The sequence below is a fragment of the Maniola jurtina genome, chromosome 25, assembly GCF_905333055.1.
Source record: "Maniola jurtina chromosome 25, ilManJurt1.1, whole genome shotgun sequence".
NCBI lineage: Eukaryota > Metazoa > Arthropoda > Insecta > Lepidoptera > Nymphalidae > Maniola > Maniola jurtina.
In genome coordinates this window covers 2,793,021-2,814,209 of record NC_060053.1, presented here as the reverse complement: position 1 = coordinate 2,814,209, position 21,189 = coordinate 2,793,021, and positions in this window count along the sequence as shown.

The window sequence follows — 21,189 nt, the reverse complement described above, 5'->3', positions numbered from 1 at the left end:
CTCGTTTACAAATCTCGGCTTTGCAACGCTCGTTGAATACTTTATGAGTTCCTGTTATACAGGGAAGTGTTGGGAGCGACCACGATTCCCGACAAGACTAAGTACACACTCAAACGTAGCGAAATTTGCTAAACTTTATACGAAAATGCTGCTTTATGTGTCTACTAAAATTTACTTTCATATCCTAAATCCTTATAATATTATCGACACCTGCAAGGAAAAACATCGTATCTAATTTTTTTTAACCCCCGACCCAAAAAGAGGGGTGTTATAAGTTTGACGTGTGTATCTGTGTGTCTGTGTATCTGTGTATCTGTCTGTGGCATCGTAGCGCCTAAACGAATGAACCGATTTTAATTTACTTTTTTTTGTTTGAAAGGTGGCTTGATCGAGAGTGTTCTTAGCTATAATCCAAAAAAATTAGTTCAGCCTTTTAAAAGTTATCAGCTCTTTTCAAGTTTTCTTGTAGAAAAGAAGGTTAGATAACCCTTAGGTTCATAATATTCAAGTGTCAATTGACAAATATCAAGCTGTCAAGATGGACGTTGCCTAGATACATAATTATTTATTTGAAAATGATGTTTTGAAAAACTCAGATACTTTGGATCGTAGGCGCGGAATAGTCCAAGAAAATCGGTTCAGCCGTTTGAAAGTTATCAGCTCTTTTCTAGTTACTGTAACCTTCACTTGTCGGGGGTGTTGAAAATTTTTAATTTACACTTGTTAACTTTACAGGATAGCGCGTGAAAGATTTATAATTTCTTACAACCTTAAAAATGTTTGTCAGCAAGGTAAAATCATCGGATCGGATCGGATCATATCCATACTAATATTATGAATGCGAAAGTGTCTGTCTGTTTGTTTGCTACCTTTTCACGGCCCAACAGTGTAACCGATTCTGACGAAAGGTTCAGGGTTAGCTTATATCCCGGGGACGGACATAGGCTACTTTTTATCCCGGAAAATCAGAGTTCCCGCGGGTTCCTAAAAACCCATCCACTTAACCGATTCGTATGATTTTTGGTACCGAGGTAGCTTGCGTCGCAGTAATTGACATAGGCATTTCATCCCGGAAAATCAAACAGTTCCCACGGGATCTATAAAAATCTAAATCCACGCGGACGAAGTCGCGGGCATCCTCATGTAGTTCATATTATATGCACAGGTAGACCTCTTCATAGCTCGCTATGCGACTATGAATTTGTGGACAAGGCCGTTTGTCAGTGTCCACGTTTCAGCACCATAGGTGAGGACGAGAAGGGCACACTGGTTAAAGACTTTTCTTTTCTTTTCAGGCACTGAGGATTGACGATAAGTAGTGGCTGGATAAGGAAGGCTGAGGACCGGGTATGGTGTCGCTCTTTAGGTAAGGCCTATGCCCAGCAGTGGACGTCCACAGGCTGATGATGATAATGAAAATAAGCACATAATGAACACATATGCACCGCCTACCTCTAATATCTATAGCTATATCCATTTTGGTTGCCTGGAAGAGATCGCTAGGTAGCGATAAGGCCGCCAAATTGTACCTATACTTTGTTGAGCTTTCTATGTGTTTTTCTGTACTAATTTTGTGGTGTACAATAAAAGTATATTCATTCATTCATTCATTCATTCACATACAATCGAGACTGAAGTAAACTGCAAATGAAAACAAATAACAAAACACAGCGAAAGAGAATTGTTCTGTACATTCATCCTCATTAAATTCCTTTGTAGCATCGAGAGGAACACAATCAGCAGAGTTCCCGATACAAAAATATTATTTGAACCCATGTTAAAGATACACTTGTAGAACCTTTTCATAATTGAAGCCTGATTGGAGATTGAGGTTCACTTATAATAAAAGCGGTTGATATGAAGGACAAATATTGAAAATCTACGCTTCAGGAAAACAGAATTGGGGTTTTTTAAAAATAATTGAAGTACTGAGTTGATATAAAAAATTTAGCTAGGATAGCCAGTCCTTGATCTTGCAACACTCTAAATTGTATTAATAATTAAGTTATCTTACTAATTGTATATGCTTAGTGCTTACAGTTCACTTTGTTGTAGGTACTTAGAATTGTAGGTATTTAATAAGATGTAAATTTAATTGTACTTAGTTATTAATCTTTTGTGGAAATAAATTATTTGTATTTGTATTTGTAACAAAAAATATACAAGTAAATATACAAGTGAGTTACTCACCCCAAATATACTTCCAGGGCTTTTTAACCCCGACACAAAAAGAGCGGTGTTATAAGTTTGACGTGTGTATCTGTGTATCTGTCTGTGGCATCGTAGCTCCTAAACTAATGAACCGATTTTAATTTAGTTTTTTTTGTTTGAAAGGTGGCTTGATGGAGAGTGTTCTTAGCTATAATCCAAGAAAATCGGTTCAGCCGTTTGAAAGTTATCAGCTCTTTTCTAGTTACTGTAACCTTCACTTGTCGGGGGTGTTATAAATTTTTAATTTACATTTGTGAAAACATGCTTAAGGAGGTAATATATTTTTAACATAATCCATACTAATATTATTAATGCGAAAATGTGTATGTCTGTCTGTTAGCTTTTCACGACCCGATTTTGACGGGTACGGAGTACCACCCTACCGGCAATGCCGTGTCCCAAGGGATTTAGCGTTCTGGTACGAAATTAAATTAATTTAATTTAATTTTTAAATTAGTAAGTGTTACGTTACCAGAGCACAAAGGCTTTTTAAAACACCTCATCCAGAATAAAATATGTAAATAACATTATTATAAAAATGAAAAGTCCATTTTGTTTGACTCTCTTTACTTAACAACTTTTAAGGGCAGGATACACATATTGAATTACAAGGAACGGAAAACACACATATTGAATGAAAAGGTTGCTTGGGATGCAACGTGTGCAGAAACTTTAGCTGCATCCTACATTTAGGCGATCTCCTCTGTGGCGGGTGCGGCGGCCATCAGCGCCGAAAGAGCCGAGAGGCGCCAATATAAAAACCTCGATGGGAGTTTCATATTTGTGCCTTTTGGCGTGGAGACCTTTGGGCCGTGGGGTCCGGGGGATTGAGCTCTTTTTGAGAAAATTTCGAAAAGGGTTATCGAGACTGGAGTCGCGGGCATCATCTAGTAATAGGGATGATGACTACTAGTCAAATCAGTGACTTTTTATCAAACTCAAAACGCTCGCTTAGTATGGGAGCTTGTATGAAATACACAGACGTGACGTCATAACATTTGACGTAATTTGCCGTACTTTTTTGGTTCAATCGATAATTTAAAATGGTTAGCAAACTTAAAACTACTAGTAAATGCGGATTTTACGAATTTTGGAAGACCCTCGATTTAATAATTACTGAGAAATAATTTATTTTTAACCTAGGCATCATCCCCATTATGTAAGTTTGGATGTTTCTTACTCCATCACGCCACAATGACTGTACCGATTTGGTTGAAATTTGGGATAGATATAGCTTATATCCTGTATTAACACATATTATGCTACATTTTATCCAGGAAAATCAAAGAATTAAATAATTAAAGCAATAAACTTTATTTCTAGTACTTAAATAATGCGTGAGTGTGATCTAGACTTTAACAAGGGGCCTAAAAATATATTTTAGGTCCGTCAGAGCCTTCAACGGGACTTGGAGTTAGGTCCTGAATAACAAGTACCAACCATCGACCCTTTAAGGGTGACCAATCAACACAGTGCTATGCTATGCTACGCTATGCTACGCTGTGATGTGCAAAGCTAATTTTGTGGTGCTATTTTTTTCCTACAAACAACAATGAGCTGTGTTATGCTGGAGTGTGCTGTGCGACTGCGACAGCGTGACATGCATGCGCACAAGTGCAAGCGAGATAGATGAAAGACCGAGCAAGATGGGCAATAATATGATGATTAGCGAACCAATAATCGCATGATACTTGCTATATTTCAAACAGCACAGCCGTACAAAAAATTAAATTAAAAATTTAACAAACCCCCAACACAAAAACCTCTAAAAAGTAAAAAAATAATAAGTAAGTATGTACTGGCCGTTTAAGTTTAATCTAATTAGTAAAGTTTTTATCCAAGCGCTCGTCGCGTCGGGGGACTGCTATGTAACAGAAACAGCTTTGAAGCACAGCTTGAACAGCAGCATCTGTTTTAGAAATAATAGTTTCTGTTATTTTTTTAATTATAGCTAAAAACACTCTCCATCAAGCCACCTTTCAAACAAAAAAAAACTAAATCATAATTGGTTCATTCGTTTAGGAGCTACGGGCCACAGATACACAAACATACAGACACAGACATCAAACTTATAATACCCCTCTTTTTGGGTCGGGGGTTAAAAACGCAGCTCAGTAGGATTTATTTGTATCTTCATTATAATCTAAGAGGAACGATAGAGCATAGCACCGCATAAAATTCAAAAAAATTCAAAATTCAAAATGTTTTTATTCAATTAAACTTTTACAAGTGCTTTTGAATCGTCAAAAAATCTACCACTGGTTCGGAATGCCGTTCCTACCGAGAAGAAGCAACAAGAAACTCGGCGGTTGCTCTTTTCAAGTACATATTCATAGCGCAGCATAGCTCAGTTTTGACTGGTCACCCTAACGCTAACGGATACTTCACTTAATTCAATATGGCAGCGAGATATCGCCTTTTGAGCTATTCATATGAGCTACAATATTATCTTTTTGGCTTACTGTGGTTATTTGAATGGCCGTTAGTAATACATCATTTTTGAAGACGGTCGAAGTTTTGATAGCTGAACTGTTTAGCGGCTGTACCCACGAACTTTTCGCTATGAGTATAAGCGATAAATAGCCAAGTGCAGCGTGGCGAGCAGTATAAAAAATATAAAACCGGCCAAGTGCGAGTCAAAGTCGCGCACTGAGGGTTCCGTACTCAGGTATTTTTTCCAACATTTTGCACAATAAATCAAAAACTATTATACATAAAAATAAATATCTATCTGTTTTAGAATGTACAGGTAAAACCCTTTCATACGATACCCCGCTTGGTATATTATCTTACTTTGAAAATTGAAACACATTTTTTTTAATGATGTAACCACAAATTCGCGGTTTTCAGATTTATTCCTGTACTTGTGCTATAGGACCTACCTAACAACCAAATTTCATTATTCTAGGTCAACGGGAAGTACCCTATAGGTTTCTTGACAGACACGACGGACGGACGGACGGACGGAGACAGACAAACAGACAACAAAGTGATCCTACAAGTACAAAGGTTCCGTTTTTCCTTTTGAGATACGAAACCCTAAAAAATTTCATAGGCATAGCCCACGTACGGATTAGTGAGCGTTTCGATACTTATCATAGATTTACCAATATTTGCTCAAATATTTGTCACGCAAACTGCTATAAAGCGCCATTACCAATGAGTTATAGTGTTATAAGGCGGGCGGTAAATGGATTTTACTCTGGTTATAGGGATCGTCGATAACGGTTTATTTATTGACGTGTTGTAGCAGCCCTGAAGATACGAGAGAGTGTGAGCCCTACCTAAGTCCGTAGTGAGGAAACTCTCGGTTTTTTTTATTCAGATACAAGTTAGCCCTTGACTGCAATCTCACCTGGTGGTAAGCGATGATGGATCCTAAACAGGCACAGCTTTGTGCCGGTAGGGTGGTACTAGCCGCGGCCGAAGCCTCCCACCAATTTGATCCTTCTTGTATCTAAAGTATCTTGCGATTGGGCATTGTGAGGACTACATCTCCTGAGGATGCTCGGGTGTCGGGGCGAAACGTGCGTCGAGTGGTTTTGGGATTTGTGTGGTGCTGCGTAGTGGTGGTTGCGTATTGCTTGCTTGATGGCTGGCTTTTCCTGCATGTTTAGCAGGGGGAGGCCGGGTGGTGTACATTGCATGCTGCATGTTGCACCATACAGATTAGTCTGGTTTAGCGGATTATATCAATTTAAGCTTTTGGTTCCTTGAAGTCCATATTTGAATGTTCATACTTTGGTCGGGTGGAAGCGGAGTCGTGTAAGTCGGCTACGACCTTAACAGGGCTCTCTCCGTCACTCGCTACATACAATCGTAGTTCCAGTTTCATTTGAATATTAAGCAACCAAAGTCCATGAAATTTTGCAGACACATTCTAGAAACTAATATCTGTGTCTGTGGTGTTTTAGATTTTTCTAATAATATGTAGTTTTAAAATTACATGGGCTCAAAGATTTGTATGTAAATTTTTAAGACCGCGTAACTTTGAAACCGAATATTTAAACAGAAATCTGGAAAAGCACAGACATATATATTAGTTTCTAGAATATGTCTGCAAAATTTCATGGACTTTGGTTGCTTAATATCCAAATGAAATTGGAACTACGTTTGTATGAAGCGAGTGACGGAGAGACCCCTCTTAATGTCGTAATAACCGACAAACCAACTCATTCCCTCCGTCCGTCCGCCCGATTATACCCGCTATTTGTTACACCGCGGGCTATAAAACTTTTTTCATTAAAATAACAATTGAGAGCTTATTTTCGTCATGCGCTGAAACAAAGTGCTAATTTATTTTAGTCATGTAACAATCTATTATTATCCAGCTCAGCACAAATACCTGGATTTAAGTACGAACCGTTTTTTTTATACAATCAATTTTTTTTTTATAGACTAGCGCTTGGCTGTAATCAGACCTGGTGGCAAGTGATGATGCAGCCCAAGATTTAAGAGCCATATTAAAAGTGGTGCATAAGACTTTTATAATAAAACGTCCTCATGTATTTAAATAACATCACGTTTTTCGCCATCTCTAAGCCTATGTGGCGTTAGGCGTAAAGTTTAAAGCAGGTCATTGTAGATATTGTACTTAATAGTCCGTAACGAATGAGTTGGTAATCGTCGGCCATCATAAAAATATTTTTATTTCGATGTGTTCGGCCTATAAAAGATTTTCCACTATCTCTTGGGCTATGTGGAGTTGAAAGCGGGCCTTAATAGACGTTAATTAGTCGTAATGAACTGCATTTGGTAATCATCGTTACTCATAAAAAACACCTTTTTTCCGATGTTTTCGGCATATAAAAAGATTGTCTCTTGGCCTAAGTGGTGAGGAGTTGAAAGCCGACCATAGTAGACATTGCAATTAGTCGTAATGAACTGAATTTGGTAATCGTCATTAAGAATAAAAGTATTCTTATTTCGATGTGTTCGGCCTATTAAAGATTTTTCACCGTCTCTTGGCCTATGCGGTGAGGAGTTGAAAGCGGGCCGTGGTAGACGTTGTAATTAGTCGTAATTAACTGCATTTGTAATGTGGTTTATCATAAAAATATTAATATTTCGATGTTTGAGTTCAACTTTATGGTAAACCATAAAGTTACAAATATATTTTTATTCGATGTTTTCGGCCTACAAAAGATTTTCCGCCGTCTCTTGGCCTATGGGGTGAGGAGTTGAAAGCGGGCCGTGGTAGACATTGTAATAGGTCGTAATGAACTGCGTTTTGTACTGGTTGTTTATACTTTTCATTTAAAATCTAGGCCACTACATTACTCGGATTAGATTTTTATTTTCATTCATAATCCTTCAGAGCTTTTGTACCTACTCGTAATAAATACATTTTTTTAAAGTACTGATTTGTTGGTCTAGTGGTTAGCTTATTCTGCTTTGGACCATTAGATTTCGGGATCAGAGGCATATTATTGTAAATTAAAACTTGAAAAGAGCAACCGCCGAGTTTCTTGCTAGTTGCTTGGTAGGAAAGGTATTACGAACCAGTGGTAAATTACTTTGACACTGACGCTTTACAAAATCACTACTTATTCGAACTATCAAAGCTTGGCAACTCATTCTCAAGCTTTCTTATCATTTAAATAATCCTTTACATTGTAATAGGATTTTTCAATCAGTTTACGTTTTATGAAAACTTTGAACGTGTTGAGAGACATCTTTTGGTCAGTGTATCGGTTGATTACTAATAAATAAAATTGGAGTGTCTGTCTGTGATTTCGAAATAACTACCTCATATTAAGCTCATATGGTTATTTGAAAGATAGCATAACTGAATCACACGTTTTTAAAATTTTTGTCTGTCTGTCCGACTGTTTGAACGGGCTAATCTTCGGAACGGCTGGGCCTATTTTGACGAGACTTTCACTGACAAGTACAGAATAAAATTGCATCCCGGGAACGGGCTATTACGGAGAGGCTACTTTTGTCCTGGGAAATCAAAAGTTCCCACGGGATTTTTAAGAACCTAAATCCACGCGGGCGAAGCTGCGGGTATCAGTACTGAATATACAAGTGTAAATTAAAAATTTATAACACCCCCGACCAGTGAAGGTTACAGTAACTAGAAAAGAGCTGATATCTTTCAAACGGCTGAACCGATTTTCTTGGATTATAGCTAAGAACACTCACGATCAAGCCACCTTTCAAACAAAAAAAAAACTAAAAGAAAATCGGTTCATTAGTTTAGGAGCTACGATGCCACAGACAGACACACAGATACACACGTCAAACTTATAACACTCCTCTTTTTGGGTTAGGGGTTAAAAACCTCCACCGCCTCCTCGCCTTCTCTGCAGTCTGCTCGAGCTTTTTCGATACTCATCGAATATTAATCAAAACTTTTCAAATATTCCAAAACCATTATCTAACATAAAGCTTTGTAGAGAAATACGGAGCTATGTTAAATTAATAATTTTGATATTCCTGAGCGAGAAATAGTTCGTTAACTTAAATTAATTTTGATTTTACCTTTCTGGGAACCAATTTAATAAAATTAGCTCAAGTTAGGAATAATGATCGCCCGTGGAGTCCTCTAATGTTGCGGCTAGATTAACGTTAAGGTCAATGCCCAACAACGCCATAATTATCGCGATAATCAACGAGAACCTGAGTGACCACACTTGAACGGGTTACGTCTAATGCAATTGAATTGGGGTTAAAATCGTCTAACGCTTAGTGACATTGTGAATGCTGTAGGACGTTGCTCGTGGCTATATCTAGATTTAACGGCAAACGCCGTTGAACATCGCGTTGTTGGCTCTTAATATGAAATTAATTATATTTTCCAAATTTCCCCTGCCGATTATTGGAACCGGGACCTCCCACTTATAAGACTACGGCGACTTCTGTGCCCGGGAGGTCGTCTTGGTTTGTCGAAAACCAAGATTTGACCTTATTAAGGTCACGAAGCTAGCGAGATAAGTGGCAGAAAAGAAAAACCTAGACAATTTGTTTCTTTGGCACAAATCTTTGCACTAGTTCCAGCTGAGTTCCGATTCGGAATCAAAGATACAAAATATTCCGACCGGGGAACGTTTTGCAATTCAATTCTTTTGCGTTATTCAACGATCGACGTGCGGGGAGCTGTAAAAGATTAGAAACGAGGGCAGATGTAATAAGTACATTTGCACCATGACTTTGCTGTCCCTTGTGGGGTGGGTAATGTTCGCAAAAGGTTTGTGAAATCTGCCAATCCGCATAGGCAGCGTGGTAGACTATTGGCCAAATCCCTTCTGATTCTGAGAGGAGACCCGTACTCTGTAGTGCACCGGCATTGATGATGATGTGGGCAAGCGCCAATGAAGTCCTGAGGTACTAGGTTTTTTTTTTTTTTTTTAAATGGAGACACGCAGTATTAAAACTAAACAATAGGTAACACATAAAGCACACACGCCACAACTGTCTCCAACGAAAAGTTCACACACCAAGGAATGTCCAAATGCCAAAATATTCAGAGAATATGCCCTTTATGAAAGACTAGACAGACAGACAGACAGATAGACAAACAGACAGACAGACACACTTTCGCATTTATAATATTAGTATGGATTAATATGGACTAGAGGATGCCCGCGACTTCGTCCGCGTGGTTTTGGGTTTTCAAAGATCCCGTGGGAACTGTTTGATTTTCCGGGATAAAAAGCCAATATCCGTCCCCGGGATATAAGCTAACTCTGTACCGAACGTCAGAATCGGTTAAACTGTGGGGCTGTGAAAAGGTAGCCGACAGACAGACAGACACACTTTCGCATTTATAATATTAGTATGGAGGATAGTACATTATGTGACGTCGTATTCCAAAAATATGTTTCTAACTTATAATAAACGACGTTATAACAAAATTATACTTCACGCGAAGCCCCCGGGCATAATTAGCATGTACGCGGTGTTACCTTCATGTTACTGACAAGGACTCAAGTCTCGAGTCAGGGTAAAGTTACCCATCTTACACAAATCCCAAGTTAATTAGGGGTTTAATTTCTAATTAGAATTCTTAGCTTTAAAGCCGCTGTTCATATGTATAAGAGTAAAATATAATAATGAATGCATCTTGAGTTAAAATAGGGTGGAACACCGTGGGGCGCCAGCCAGGTAACCTCCCAGTGTGCCTGGATGCTGCTGGTCCCTATTGGATGCGTCCGAGGGGAAGAGCAGTGTTCGGGCCGGTGCGCCCCGGTAACATGGCTAATAATTTCTCTTCGAAGAAATTGTTGGCTATGGCTAATGACCTGGCAGGGGGGGAGGTTTCTCCGCGTGTCCCTCTGACTAGCAGAGGGCACAGTGGACGAAGCGAAGGATGGGATGCGGGCGACGCGACGTGCGCGTCCCGGGGTCGGGGGACGCACTTCGTTGGTGCGTCCCGGAGGTGCGGTGGTGGGGACCGAGTAGGTCCCCGGTGGAGGGTCTGCCTCGGCAGACGTCGCTGGCTGGGTCGCGGTTGTTTGCTTCGGCGTTCCCGTGACCCAGTCGCCAGGCGACGCGCAGTAGCGCCGCTGGGGTTTAGTGGGTATTCCGGTCGCCTCTCGGCCGGCGAGTCCCACATACCCTCCCTCAGCTGGCTGGCTGCCTCACGGCTGGCTGGCTAGCTTCCGGGGGGGATGCGTAAATGAAACAATCAACGTCAACAAAAAAAAAAGGGTGGAACACCGTGGGGTTTTAATCGGTAAGAGTCCGACATAACCTCCGTGTCTCCTCGGGTGTCGGTCTATGTTAGCCCGCTTCCATCTTAACTGTATCATCACTTGCCACCAGGTGAGATCGAGGTCAAGGGCTAACTTGTCTAAATAAAAAAAAAGTAAGTTATAAAAAATTTAAATCCAGCTGTTCGGATGCAATGACTATTACCAAGCTCTGGTATAAACAGATATCAGTAAAAATTTTGTGTCTAAAAAAATTAAAAATATGACGACCATGAGGTATGTGCCTGATTCTATAAGAGATTTGGAAATACCACGTTTTTGTTGGCAAAAGTTTGTAAATTTTAGATTACCGTCAACTCCGACGAGTTTGGTTTACCCTAAAAATTATGTAGAGATTCGTGAAATGAAATGAAATGAAAAGATTTCTTTATTTTTTCGTAGAGGTTCTTTCACAATTAATTGAGACAGAAAAATAAATCGGCCCATGAACTACGCGGAAAATGATAGTAAAAAGACAATTCTTTAACAGAGCTCTCTCCGTCACTTACTCCATACAATCGTAGTTCCCATTTCATTTGAATATTAAGCAACCAAAGTCCATGAAATTTTGCAGACATAGTCTAGAAACTAATATCTGTGTCTGTGGTGTTTTAGATTTTTCTAAAAATATGTAGTTTTAAAATTACAGGGGCTCAAAGATTTGTATTTTTCTTTAAAAAAAGGCCCAACTTTGTGCTCGTTTTTCTAGACAACGAAGCAATTTAATGAAATTTGGAAAAACCACAGACCTAGAAAATTTAATGAATATTATGTAGTAAAAAAATTATCGTTATATATTTTATATTGTTATAATTATGTGGGAACTACGAAAACCAGAAATTACACCCAGAAATCTTGAAAATTTCGTGCTGTCTCGATTTGTGCAAGCGGGGTGGTGAAGTGCGGGGGACGACACGTGAAACTGACAGAAACTGACAGTCTAAACACACGGGCCACATTTAGACTGCACCCAACTCCAAACTTGTCGATAGGTCTAACTAAATACACTGGTAGGTACATTTCAACTTGCGTTAGACGTATGCGTTACCTACTCAGACGTTGCCTGTAGATAAAAATATGTCTCATGTTTGCTGGCAATAGCGCATGCATCAAACCCTGCAAGTTGCAACTCTCTTGCAACCTATTCCTCACGCAATACGCACAGATTTAATATTATAATTTTTGACAATGTATACTATATGTAATGCCATATCACAGGTCACTCTCTGATTTATTGCTAACAATTTACTTCCAAATGCAAAGAAATCTAAGTGTGTTGAATTCACACTGCCCAATACCAGGATCTTAAATGACATAAATTCATTGATAAATAATCATATGTTGAAAATAAAGGAGAACCCCGTGTTTCTCGGTATAATGTTAGATGCAAAGCTTCTATGGAACACCCACATATCAACACTTGATGGTAAACTCAGCTCTGCTGCTTACACTGTTAGAAAAATTCGACAGGTACTGACGTGGAAACTGCAAAAATTGTATATTTTGCTTATTTTCACTGTATTATGTCTTACGGACTCTTGCTATGAGATAAAGCGGTAGATATTGAGAAAAAAATGTATTACAGAAAAGGACAGGACGTGCAATTTATAATTTAAAACCGCGCGCTGCCATACAATAAAAATATAAGGAAATAAGTACCTTATCTATTATCTTATAGTAGCTTCTAAATATATTTACAACTAGCTAATGCCCGCAGCTTCGCTCGCGTGGATTTAGGTTTTTAAAAATCCCGATCCTTTCATTTCCCAGAACAAAAGTTGCCTCTCCGTAATAGCCCGTCCCCGGGATGCAACTTGTTTCTGTATCACGTAAGAATATTTAAACGGATGATCCTTTTCAAATCCCGAGGGATCACCAGGATTTAGGAATGCAATTTCTTACAGCATCAGGGTTGAGGTCAACTACAAAGTGTTTACTTGGTATAGATACCTTCAATATCAATTAATAATCGACACTTTTTAAATCCCATTAGCTTTAGTAGTCAGGTCCCCTGCAACATCAGGGTTGAGGAGTTGGAATCCAAATTTTTTATTGAACAATGTCGCAAACTTTCTTTATCGATTAAAAAAACTACCCAAAATTACGCAGTTAGGTTACCTGCCAAATTTCATGGTTTTGAGTCAACGGGAAGTACCCTAGAGGTTTTCTTGACACACACGACAGACAGAGAGATAGACAACAAAGTGATCCTATAAGAGTTCCGTTTTTCATTTTGAGGTACGAAACCCTAGAAAACGTAGGATCGGCATTCCGAACCAGTGGTAAATTTTTCTGACCATCCAAAAACACTTTGAAGTTTACCTAAAAGTTTACAGGAATAAAAATTTATCATTGTATTCCATTCCATTTCATTCTATTCCATTCTGTTCAAAGATAAATAGATAATAAAAATATTTGTCACCGAAACAATAATTTACGATACATCGACCAATATCAATTTTACTGATGACAATCTGACTATTACCAAAGTGAACGACTACTATAATATCTATTATATACGACTAACATAATATGTATTATAAATTGTGTGCCGTTTGCATTCTCACTAGGTTCTCATTAAGTTTGTTTTATTTGGTTAAACTTTCTGGCATTTATATTGTTATGACGTTTAATTGGCAAACAGTCTGTTTATTGGCTGAAACTCAAAAATTCAGCCAATCACAACAAAGAAAATATTGTAATAATGATTGATGCAGCTTTCTGTAATTGAAAACAAAATATTTGACATTAACTTGAATGTGACAGTGTTTTCCGAATAGGGTTGCCAGAGGCCCCGTATTTTACTGGTTACCCCGTATTTCAGGATACAGAAACCTGTAATTATGAAAATAAAATACGGGGCAAATAAAACTAAATATTTTTAGGGTTCCGTAACTCAAAAGCAAAAAAGAACTCTTATAGGATCACTTCGTTGTCTGTCAGTCTATCAGTCTTTCCGTCTGTCCGTCTGTCCATCTGTCCTTCTATCCGTCTGTCATGTGTTCATGAACAAATATTAGTATTTTCAATTTTCAAAGTAAGATAACTACATATATCAAGTGGGTTATCATATGAAAGGGCTTTACCTGTTCTTCTGATATTTTTTTAATGCATAACAGTTTTTGATTTCTCGAGTAAAATGTCGGAAAAAATACCCGAATACGGAACCCTCGGTGCGTGGGTCTGACTCGCACTTGGCCGGCTTTTTACAAATTCAGCAGGAGCTGGCTGGCGAAATCAAACACTGACGTTATGTCCAGTAGAAAGAATATTTTCCTTTTGCGGCAATGCGTAGCCGAAACCCACTCGATATTGATCATGGTCGTAGCCAAGGCGGCGGGGCTTGGTTTGAGGATGTAAGCCTTTTTTTATACAAGTTAGCCCGTGACTTTAATCTTTTCTAGTGGTAAGTGATGATGCAGTCTAATTTCTTGGCCGTTAGGGCCATACTAACCATATAACTAGCCATGACCGAAGCCTCCCACCAGACCAGAAATTTCAAAATGGCGACTGCGCCTGGGAAGCCGTCAAAAACCTAAGCCTAAAATAATACTTACACTATTTCTTGCATTTGCTTACCAATTTTTTTTTGGAAATATATCAAACATTTCGCGCTCACTTCACTCGCGCTTTGAATTTCTATTACTTGGTGTAAACCCCGCAATTTCGTTTGCATGAATTTAGATTTTTAAAAATTCCGTGGGGGATTTTCCGGGCTAAAAAGCCGCCTAAAAAAAATGTCTGGGATGCAAGTTACCTCTGAATAGTAAGTACCAAAATTTTGGTAAAGAAGATGGGCCGTGAAAGGTTAACAAATAGATAGGCAAATAGATATACTGTCGTATTCGTAATATTAGTATGGATAGGAAGCTTTAAAAATAAAATCTTGCTATGGCTACACTCGTTTCCCTTTCATTTTAATTTTTTCTGTATTGAACCAAAAACACTTACGCTCACTGCGCTCGCGCTTTTTTATTGTTGTATTTTATCTCACTGTCAAATTGAAAGGCGAAATTCCACTAACCAGGTAATTAGCCCATAAAGTTGAGCGAATGTTTTTTTTCCTCATGACAGGATTCAGTTCCGGCCCTAATAAAACCTCTCCCGCAATCGATTCCTGGCTACGGCCATAGTATTGATACTGTGAAGGTGGAATTACAAATTAAATGTAATTTTAAGTTGAAATGAGAAGATTGTATGCATGAAATGTATAACATTTTGCTTTACAACACTAAGAGTTTTTAAAAGCTATTTAAATAAATAAATCTTAAATACAAAACTTATAAATAAACTGAAATATCTAAATAGGCTTTCCATGCATTTCAGAGAGAAACACCGCCTATATATATATTCTTCAAATACTTCAAAATTTCAAATTTCTTCAAATCTAAACCCCGTATTTTTGATGGTGGTAGCCTGTAAATCAAAAAGAGCCAGGTGGCAACCCTACTTCGACCTAGACAGAATGAAAAATTGTTTTCATTACTCGGTATGCCTACTGCCATAGTGTGACAGAAAGTGTGACGGTAGTTGTGACCTCTGATTGGCCGACTCTCTTTCACTATTTGCTAAAATTGATGATTGCAGCAACAATTTTTTCTTTTTTGTAATCGAAAACAGAACACGGACGTCAAACAGGTTGACTAATTGCAATCATTTCTGACCGGCTAACATTGTTCCGCTAGTGGCTCAAACTCACTGTCGCAGCAAGAACATGGTTAATTCAGCCAATCACAGCAATTTGAAATTTGGTTATCACAAATGTACCGATCTAGGAACCGAGAATGCACGAACCAGGGCAGATAGAGATAAGAACAATAATATCATACGTAGGAAATCGACGGGGGATCGTTGGCAAGGATAGCCTTAAGAAGAAAACCATCTCGAATGACTTAGACGATTTCACCTTCAAACTAGCAATTTTGACATGTCATGACCCTCTATCGACAATTAATCAAGCAGACATTTCAATCTGCGAAATTTACGCGGACTTTTAGTATTTTGACGTGGGAGGGTAAAAGATCCAGTACATGAACGAATAAGGATTACCCTGACTTTGACCTAAAATTAAGATATATGAGAATTGTTCTATATATAATTTTTATTTTTTGTGTATCTGTACACAGTATATCAAAAAATCAAATAAAATGCGTGGTATTAATTATTATAAATTATTTTATTTAACAAAAGGATAAATTGCCAGTAAATGAATTGGGAATTTCAGTGAATGAACGAACTCTATCTAGTGCATAAACTCTCGATTCCTATTAATAAATTCTTAAATATGTTTTCGGCTTGGAATTCAAAAAAATTGTCAGATTTTCACAGTTTTTGACTTATTGTATATTTTTTTCTACATTTTGCGCGATAAATCAAAAACTATTTTACATAATAATAATAATAAATAAAACCTGTTTTAGAATGTATAATAGAGCCCTTTCATATGATATTATCCCCTTTGGTATAGTTATCTTAGTTTGAAAGTCACCTAAATTTTCTGGAAAACCGTCTAAATGATTACAGAGAAAATGAAACTTAATGCCCATGTTGCACCCAAGTCGCTGGAAGTGCAACATCAGCTGCTGAATGTTTTGAGAGTAGTGAGAACAATATACCGTAACACATGTTATCAGATTTGTTCCTTTGAGCCGAGAAGCCACATGTTCTGATGCTTTTTAGACAATCTAAGATCTCTCATTAAGTGGTCCAAATCATTTTGATTGAATAGTCTAAGTTGAGATGTAAAAGTCACTACATCGTCACTACCTTCTGAAAGTTCTTGAAGTAGATTGGAGGTACTGGGTTGGGGCTGAGGTACAGATTTATCACCAGAAGTCAGAATCGTTCTAATTGTAGACTGCAAGTTACAATATAGTCGCTTGGAATAATTTTTTTGCTGTTTCTTCTGGTTATATTCACAATGCAGAAATAATAATCATCATGGTGTTTAGATGGTTCGTGCCAAATTATAAGACTTTTTTTTAGTAAAAGTAGGGTCTAAGGGTCTAAAAATCGATATTTAAACTATTAAATACCGATTTTTAAATATCGATCGATAGATCTAAATATCGATTTTGAACGAAATCAGTCAATTTACAAAGAATTATAAATGGTGCCAACTTTTTTAAATTTTGGTAACAGTTTCCTATTTTGTGATCCCAGGGAGCTCTAAATATCGATTTTGAACGAAATCGGTCAATTAACAAAGAATTTCAAAATGGCGTCGACTTTTTTAAATTTTGGTAACAGTTTCCTTTTTTGTGATCCCAGGGAGCTCTAAATGTCGATTTTGAACGAAATCGGTCAATTAACAAAGAATTTCAAAATGGCGTCGACTTTTTTAAATTTTGGTAACAGTTTCCTATTTTGTGATCCCAGGGAGCTCTAAATATCGATTTTGAACGAAATCGGTCAATTAACAAAAAATTTCAAAATGGCGTCGACTTTTTTAAATTTTGGTAACAGTTTCCTTTTTTGTGATCCCAGGGAGCTCTAAATGTTGATTTTGAACGAAATCGGTCAATTAACAAAGAATTTCAAAATGGCGTCGACTTTTTTAAATTTTGGTAACAGTTTCCTTTTTTGTGATCCCAGGGAGCTCTAAATGTCGATTTTGAACGAAATCGGTCAATTAACAAAGAATTTCAAAATGGCGTCGACTTTTTTAAATTTTGGTAACAGTTTCCTATTTTGTGATCCCAGGGAGCTCTAAATATCGATTTTGAACGAAATCGGTCAATTAACAAAGAATTTCAAAATGGCGTCGACTTTTTTAAATTTTGGTAACAGTTTCCTTTTTTGTGATCCCAGGGAGCTCTAAATGTCGATTTTGAACGAAATCGGTCAATTAACAAAGAATTTCAAAATGGCGTCGGCTTTTTTAAATTTTGGTAACAGTTTCTTATTTTGTGATCCCACGGAGCTCTAAATATCGATTTTGAACGAAATCGGTCAATTAACAAAGAATTTCAAAATGGCGTCGACTTTTTTAAATTTTGGTAACAGTTTCCTTTTTTGTGATCCCAGGGAGCTCTAAATGTCGATTTTGAACGAAATCGGTCAATTAACAAAGAATTTCAAAATGGCGTCGACTTTTTTAAATTTTGGTAACAGTTTCCTATTTTGTGATCCCAGGGAGCTCTAAATATCGATTTTGAACGAAATCGGTCAATTAACAAAGAATTTCAAAATGGCGTCGACTTTTTTAAATTTTGGTAACAGTTTCCTTTTTTGTGATCCCAGGGAGCTCTAAATGTCGATTTTGAACGAAATCGGTCAATTAACAAAGAATTTCAAAATGGCGTCGACTTTTTTAAATTTTGGTAACAGTTTCCTATTTTGTGATCCCAGGGAGCTCTAAATATCGATTTTGAACGAAATCGGTCAATTAACAAAGAATTTCAAAATGGCGTCGACTTTTTTAAATTTTGGTAACAGTTTCCTTTTTTGTGATCCCAGGGAGCTCTAAATGTCGATTTTGAACGAAATCGGTCAATTAACAAAGAATTTCAAAATGGCGTCGGCTTTTTTAAATTTTGGTAACAGTTTCTTATTTTGTGATCCCACGGAGCTCTAAATATCGATTTTGAACGAAATCGGTCAATTAACAAAGAATTTCAAAATGGCGTCGACTTTTTTAAATTTTGGTAACAGTTTCCTTTTTTGTGATCCCAGGGAGCTCTAAATGTCGATTTTGAACGAAATCGGTCAATTAACAAAGAATTTCAAAATGGCGTCGACTTTTTTAAATTTTGGTAACAGTTTCTTATTTTGTGATCCCACGGAGCTCTAAATATCGATTTTGAACGAAATCGGTCAATTAACAAAGAATTTTAAAATGGCGTCGACTTTTTTAAATTTTGGTAACAGTTTCCTTTTTTGTGATCCCAGGGAGCTCTAAATATCGATTTTGAACGAAATCGGTCAATTAACAAAGAATTTCAAAATGGCGTCGACTTTTTTAAATTTTGGTAACAGTTTCTTATTTTGTGATCCCACGGAGCTCTAAATATCGATTTTGAACGAAATCGGTCAATTAACAAAGAATTTCAAAATGGCGCCAACTGTTTTAAGTTTTGGTAACAATTTCCTGTTTTGTGATCCTAGGGATCCTCAGATATTGATTTTGAACAAAATCTATGACAGTTCAAGAAAATAGATTTTAAACACTATTTAAATTATTATCATTAACATTAAATTAAATGAAAACACGACGCGCGACGTGTACTGCAGCCCCTGAGCTTGAGCACAGGCCGAGCCGATATAAACCGATTTCTCTCCGTACGCGACGTAGCGCCTGTGCTCACGCACACACGCGCCTCAAGCTTGTAGTAGTGTACCTATCGTAGCGCGCTTGTATGAAGCTTTGACTCTGTTCGCTACTCATGTGGTTATACAACGCAATACCAAACTCACAAACACTCGTACAAACATACAGACAAGTATATACTCACACACACACTCACACACACACACATGGACGCACGCACACGCACTTTTGAACGGTTTGAACGGAACACGGTTTCGAAATTGAAATTGAAAAAAGTGTAAGAATTTGTAAGAAAATATTTAAAAAAGGTATATCAGCCGGTTTTTTATTCCAGCTCTTAATACATGTAAAAACGTCCAATCTGTTCATTTACTCGAGCCTTTACCCTAGTACCTAATTATATCGACCGCCCCATATCAAAACAAAGTAAATGTCATTTTTCCGAAAATCGTTTTATGTCATAAGCCTAACTTTCATAGTATGTCCCGTTGTATTGTAAGGACACCCACATTAAAGTAAAATTAAAAGCTAGTAAGTCGCTTTGACCATTTTAAAACGTAGTAAGTCTATGAACTGGCTAGGTTTTTTATAGATTAATGCGCCTTACTAAGTTTTTCAAAGGAATTAGATTAAATAAAATAAATATCACCCATTATCTAAATACCATGTCAAAACAGTAAATACTTAATAATGCATTAAAACTTAAAAGTAAGATAGGAAAAGTCAATGACCTCTACATGTCAACTGTTAAATATGGTTTGCAATGGAAATACTTTGCATACTTACATAATGTTTTTCGATAACAAAAGCAAGTGTGTGTTAAAGCAAGTGATATTAAATTGCTTAAAACGCACATAACTGAAAAGTTAGTAGTGCGTGATTCCGGGATCGAACCCCCGACCTTCGATTAGGAGGCGGACGTTCTAACCACTAGGCTATGACAGTTTTTAAATTAAAGGGGTTTAAATATTTTAGTGTGAAGACTGGCCTACACATTTATTCATTACATGTGCATCATTTTCTTTTTTAGGGTTCCGTACCTCAAAAAGAAACACGGGACCCTTATAGGATCACTTTCTTGTCTGTCTTTCTGTCCGTCTGTCCGTCTGTCGTGTCTGTCAAGAAAACCGATAGGGTATTTCCCGTTAACCTAGAATTATGGGCAGGTAGATAGGTCTCAACTCTCATAGCCCAAGTAAAGGAATAAATCCGAGAACAAATTTCGTGATTCTAGATCAACGGGAAGTACTGTATAGGTTTTCTTGACGGACGGACGGACAAATGGACAGACAACAAAGTGATCCTTTAAGAGCTCCGTTTTTCATTTTGAGGTACGGAACCCTAAAAAAGAAAATGATGCACATGTAATGAATAAATGTGTAGGCCAGTCTTCACACTAAAATATTTAAACCCCTTTAATTTAAAAACTGTCATAGCCTAGTGGTTAGAACGTCCACCTCCTAATCGAAGGTCGGGGGTTCGATCCCGGAATCACGCACTACTAACTTTTCAGTTATGTGCGTTTTAAGCAATTTAATATCACTTGCTTTAACGGCGAAGGAAAACATCGTGAGGAAACCTGCATACCTGCAAGTTTTCCATGTTCTCAAAGGTGTGTGAATTATGCCATTCCGCATTGGACCAGCGTTAGACTACGGCCTAAACTTCTCTTGAATTTAAACCACTTACTAGGTTTTGATCTGAGAAAGAAATTTGACATTAATTGACAAAATTGAGAGACCTAAGCTTGTATAAGAACACAGAAGTGTCATAATTCGTGTTCACTTTGCCTAACGTCTCTCAGAGAGCAGAGAGAGATTTAAACTGTTTCTTATAATCACTGGCCATATTTCAAATGCGAAAGTGTGTTTGTTGGTTTAATATTCAATCACGCTGCAACGGAGCAACCAGTCGACGTGGTTTTTTGCATGGATACATTTAAAGACCTTGAGAGTGACATCTCTTTCCGCATCGTATTCTTTATTGCTGAGGGTTGTGACCTCTTTCTATTAT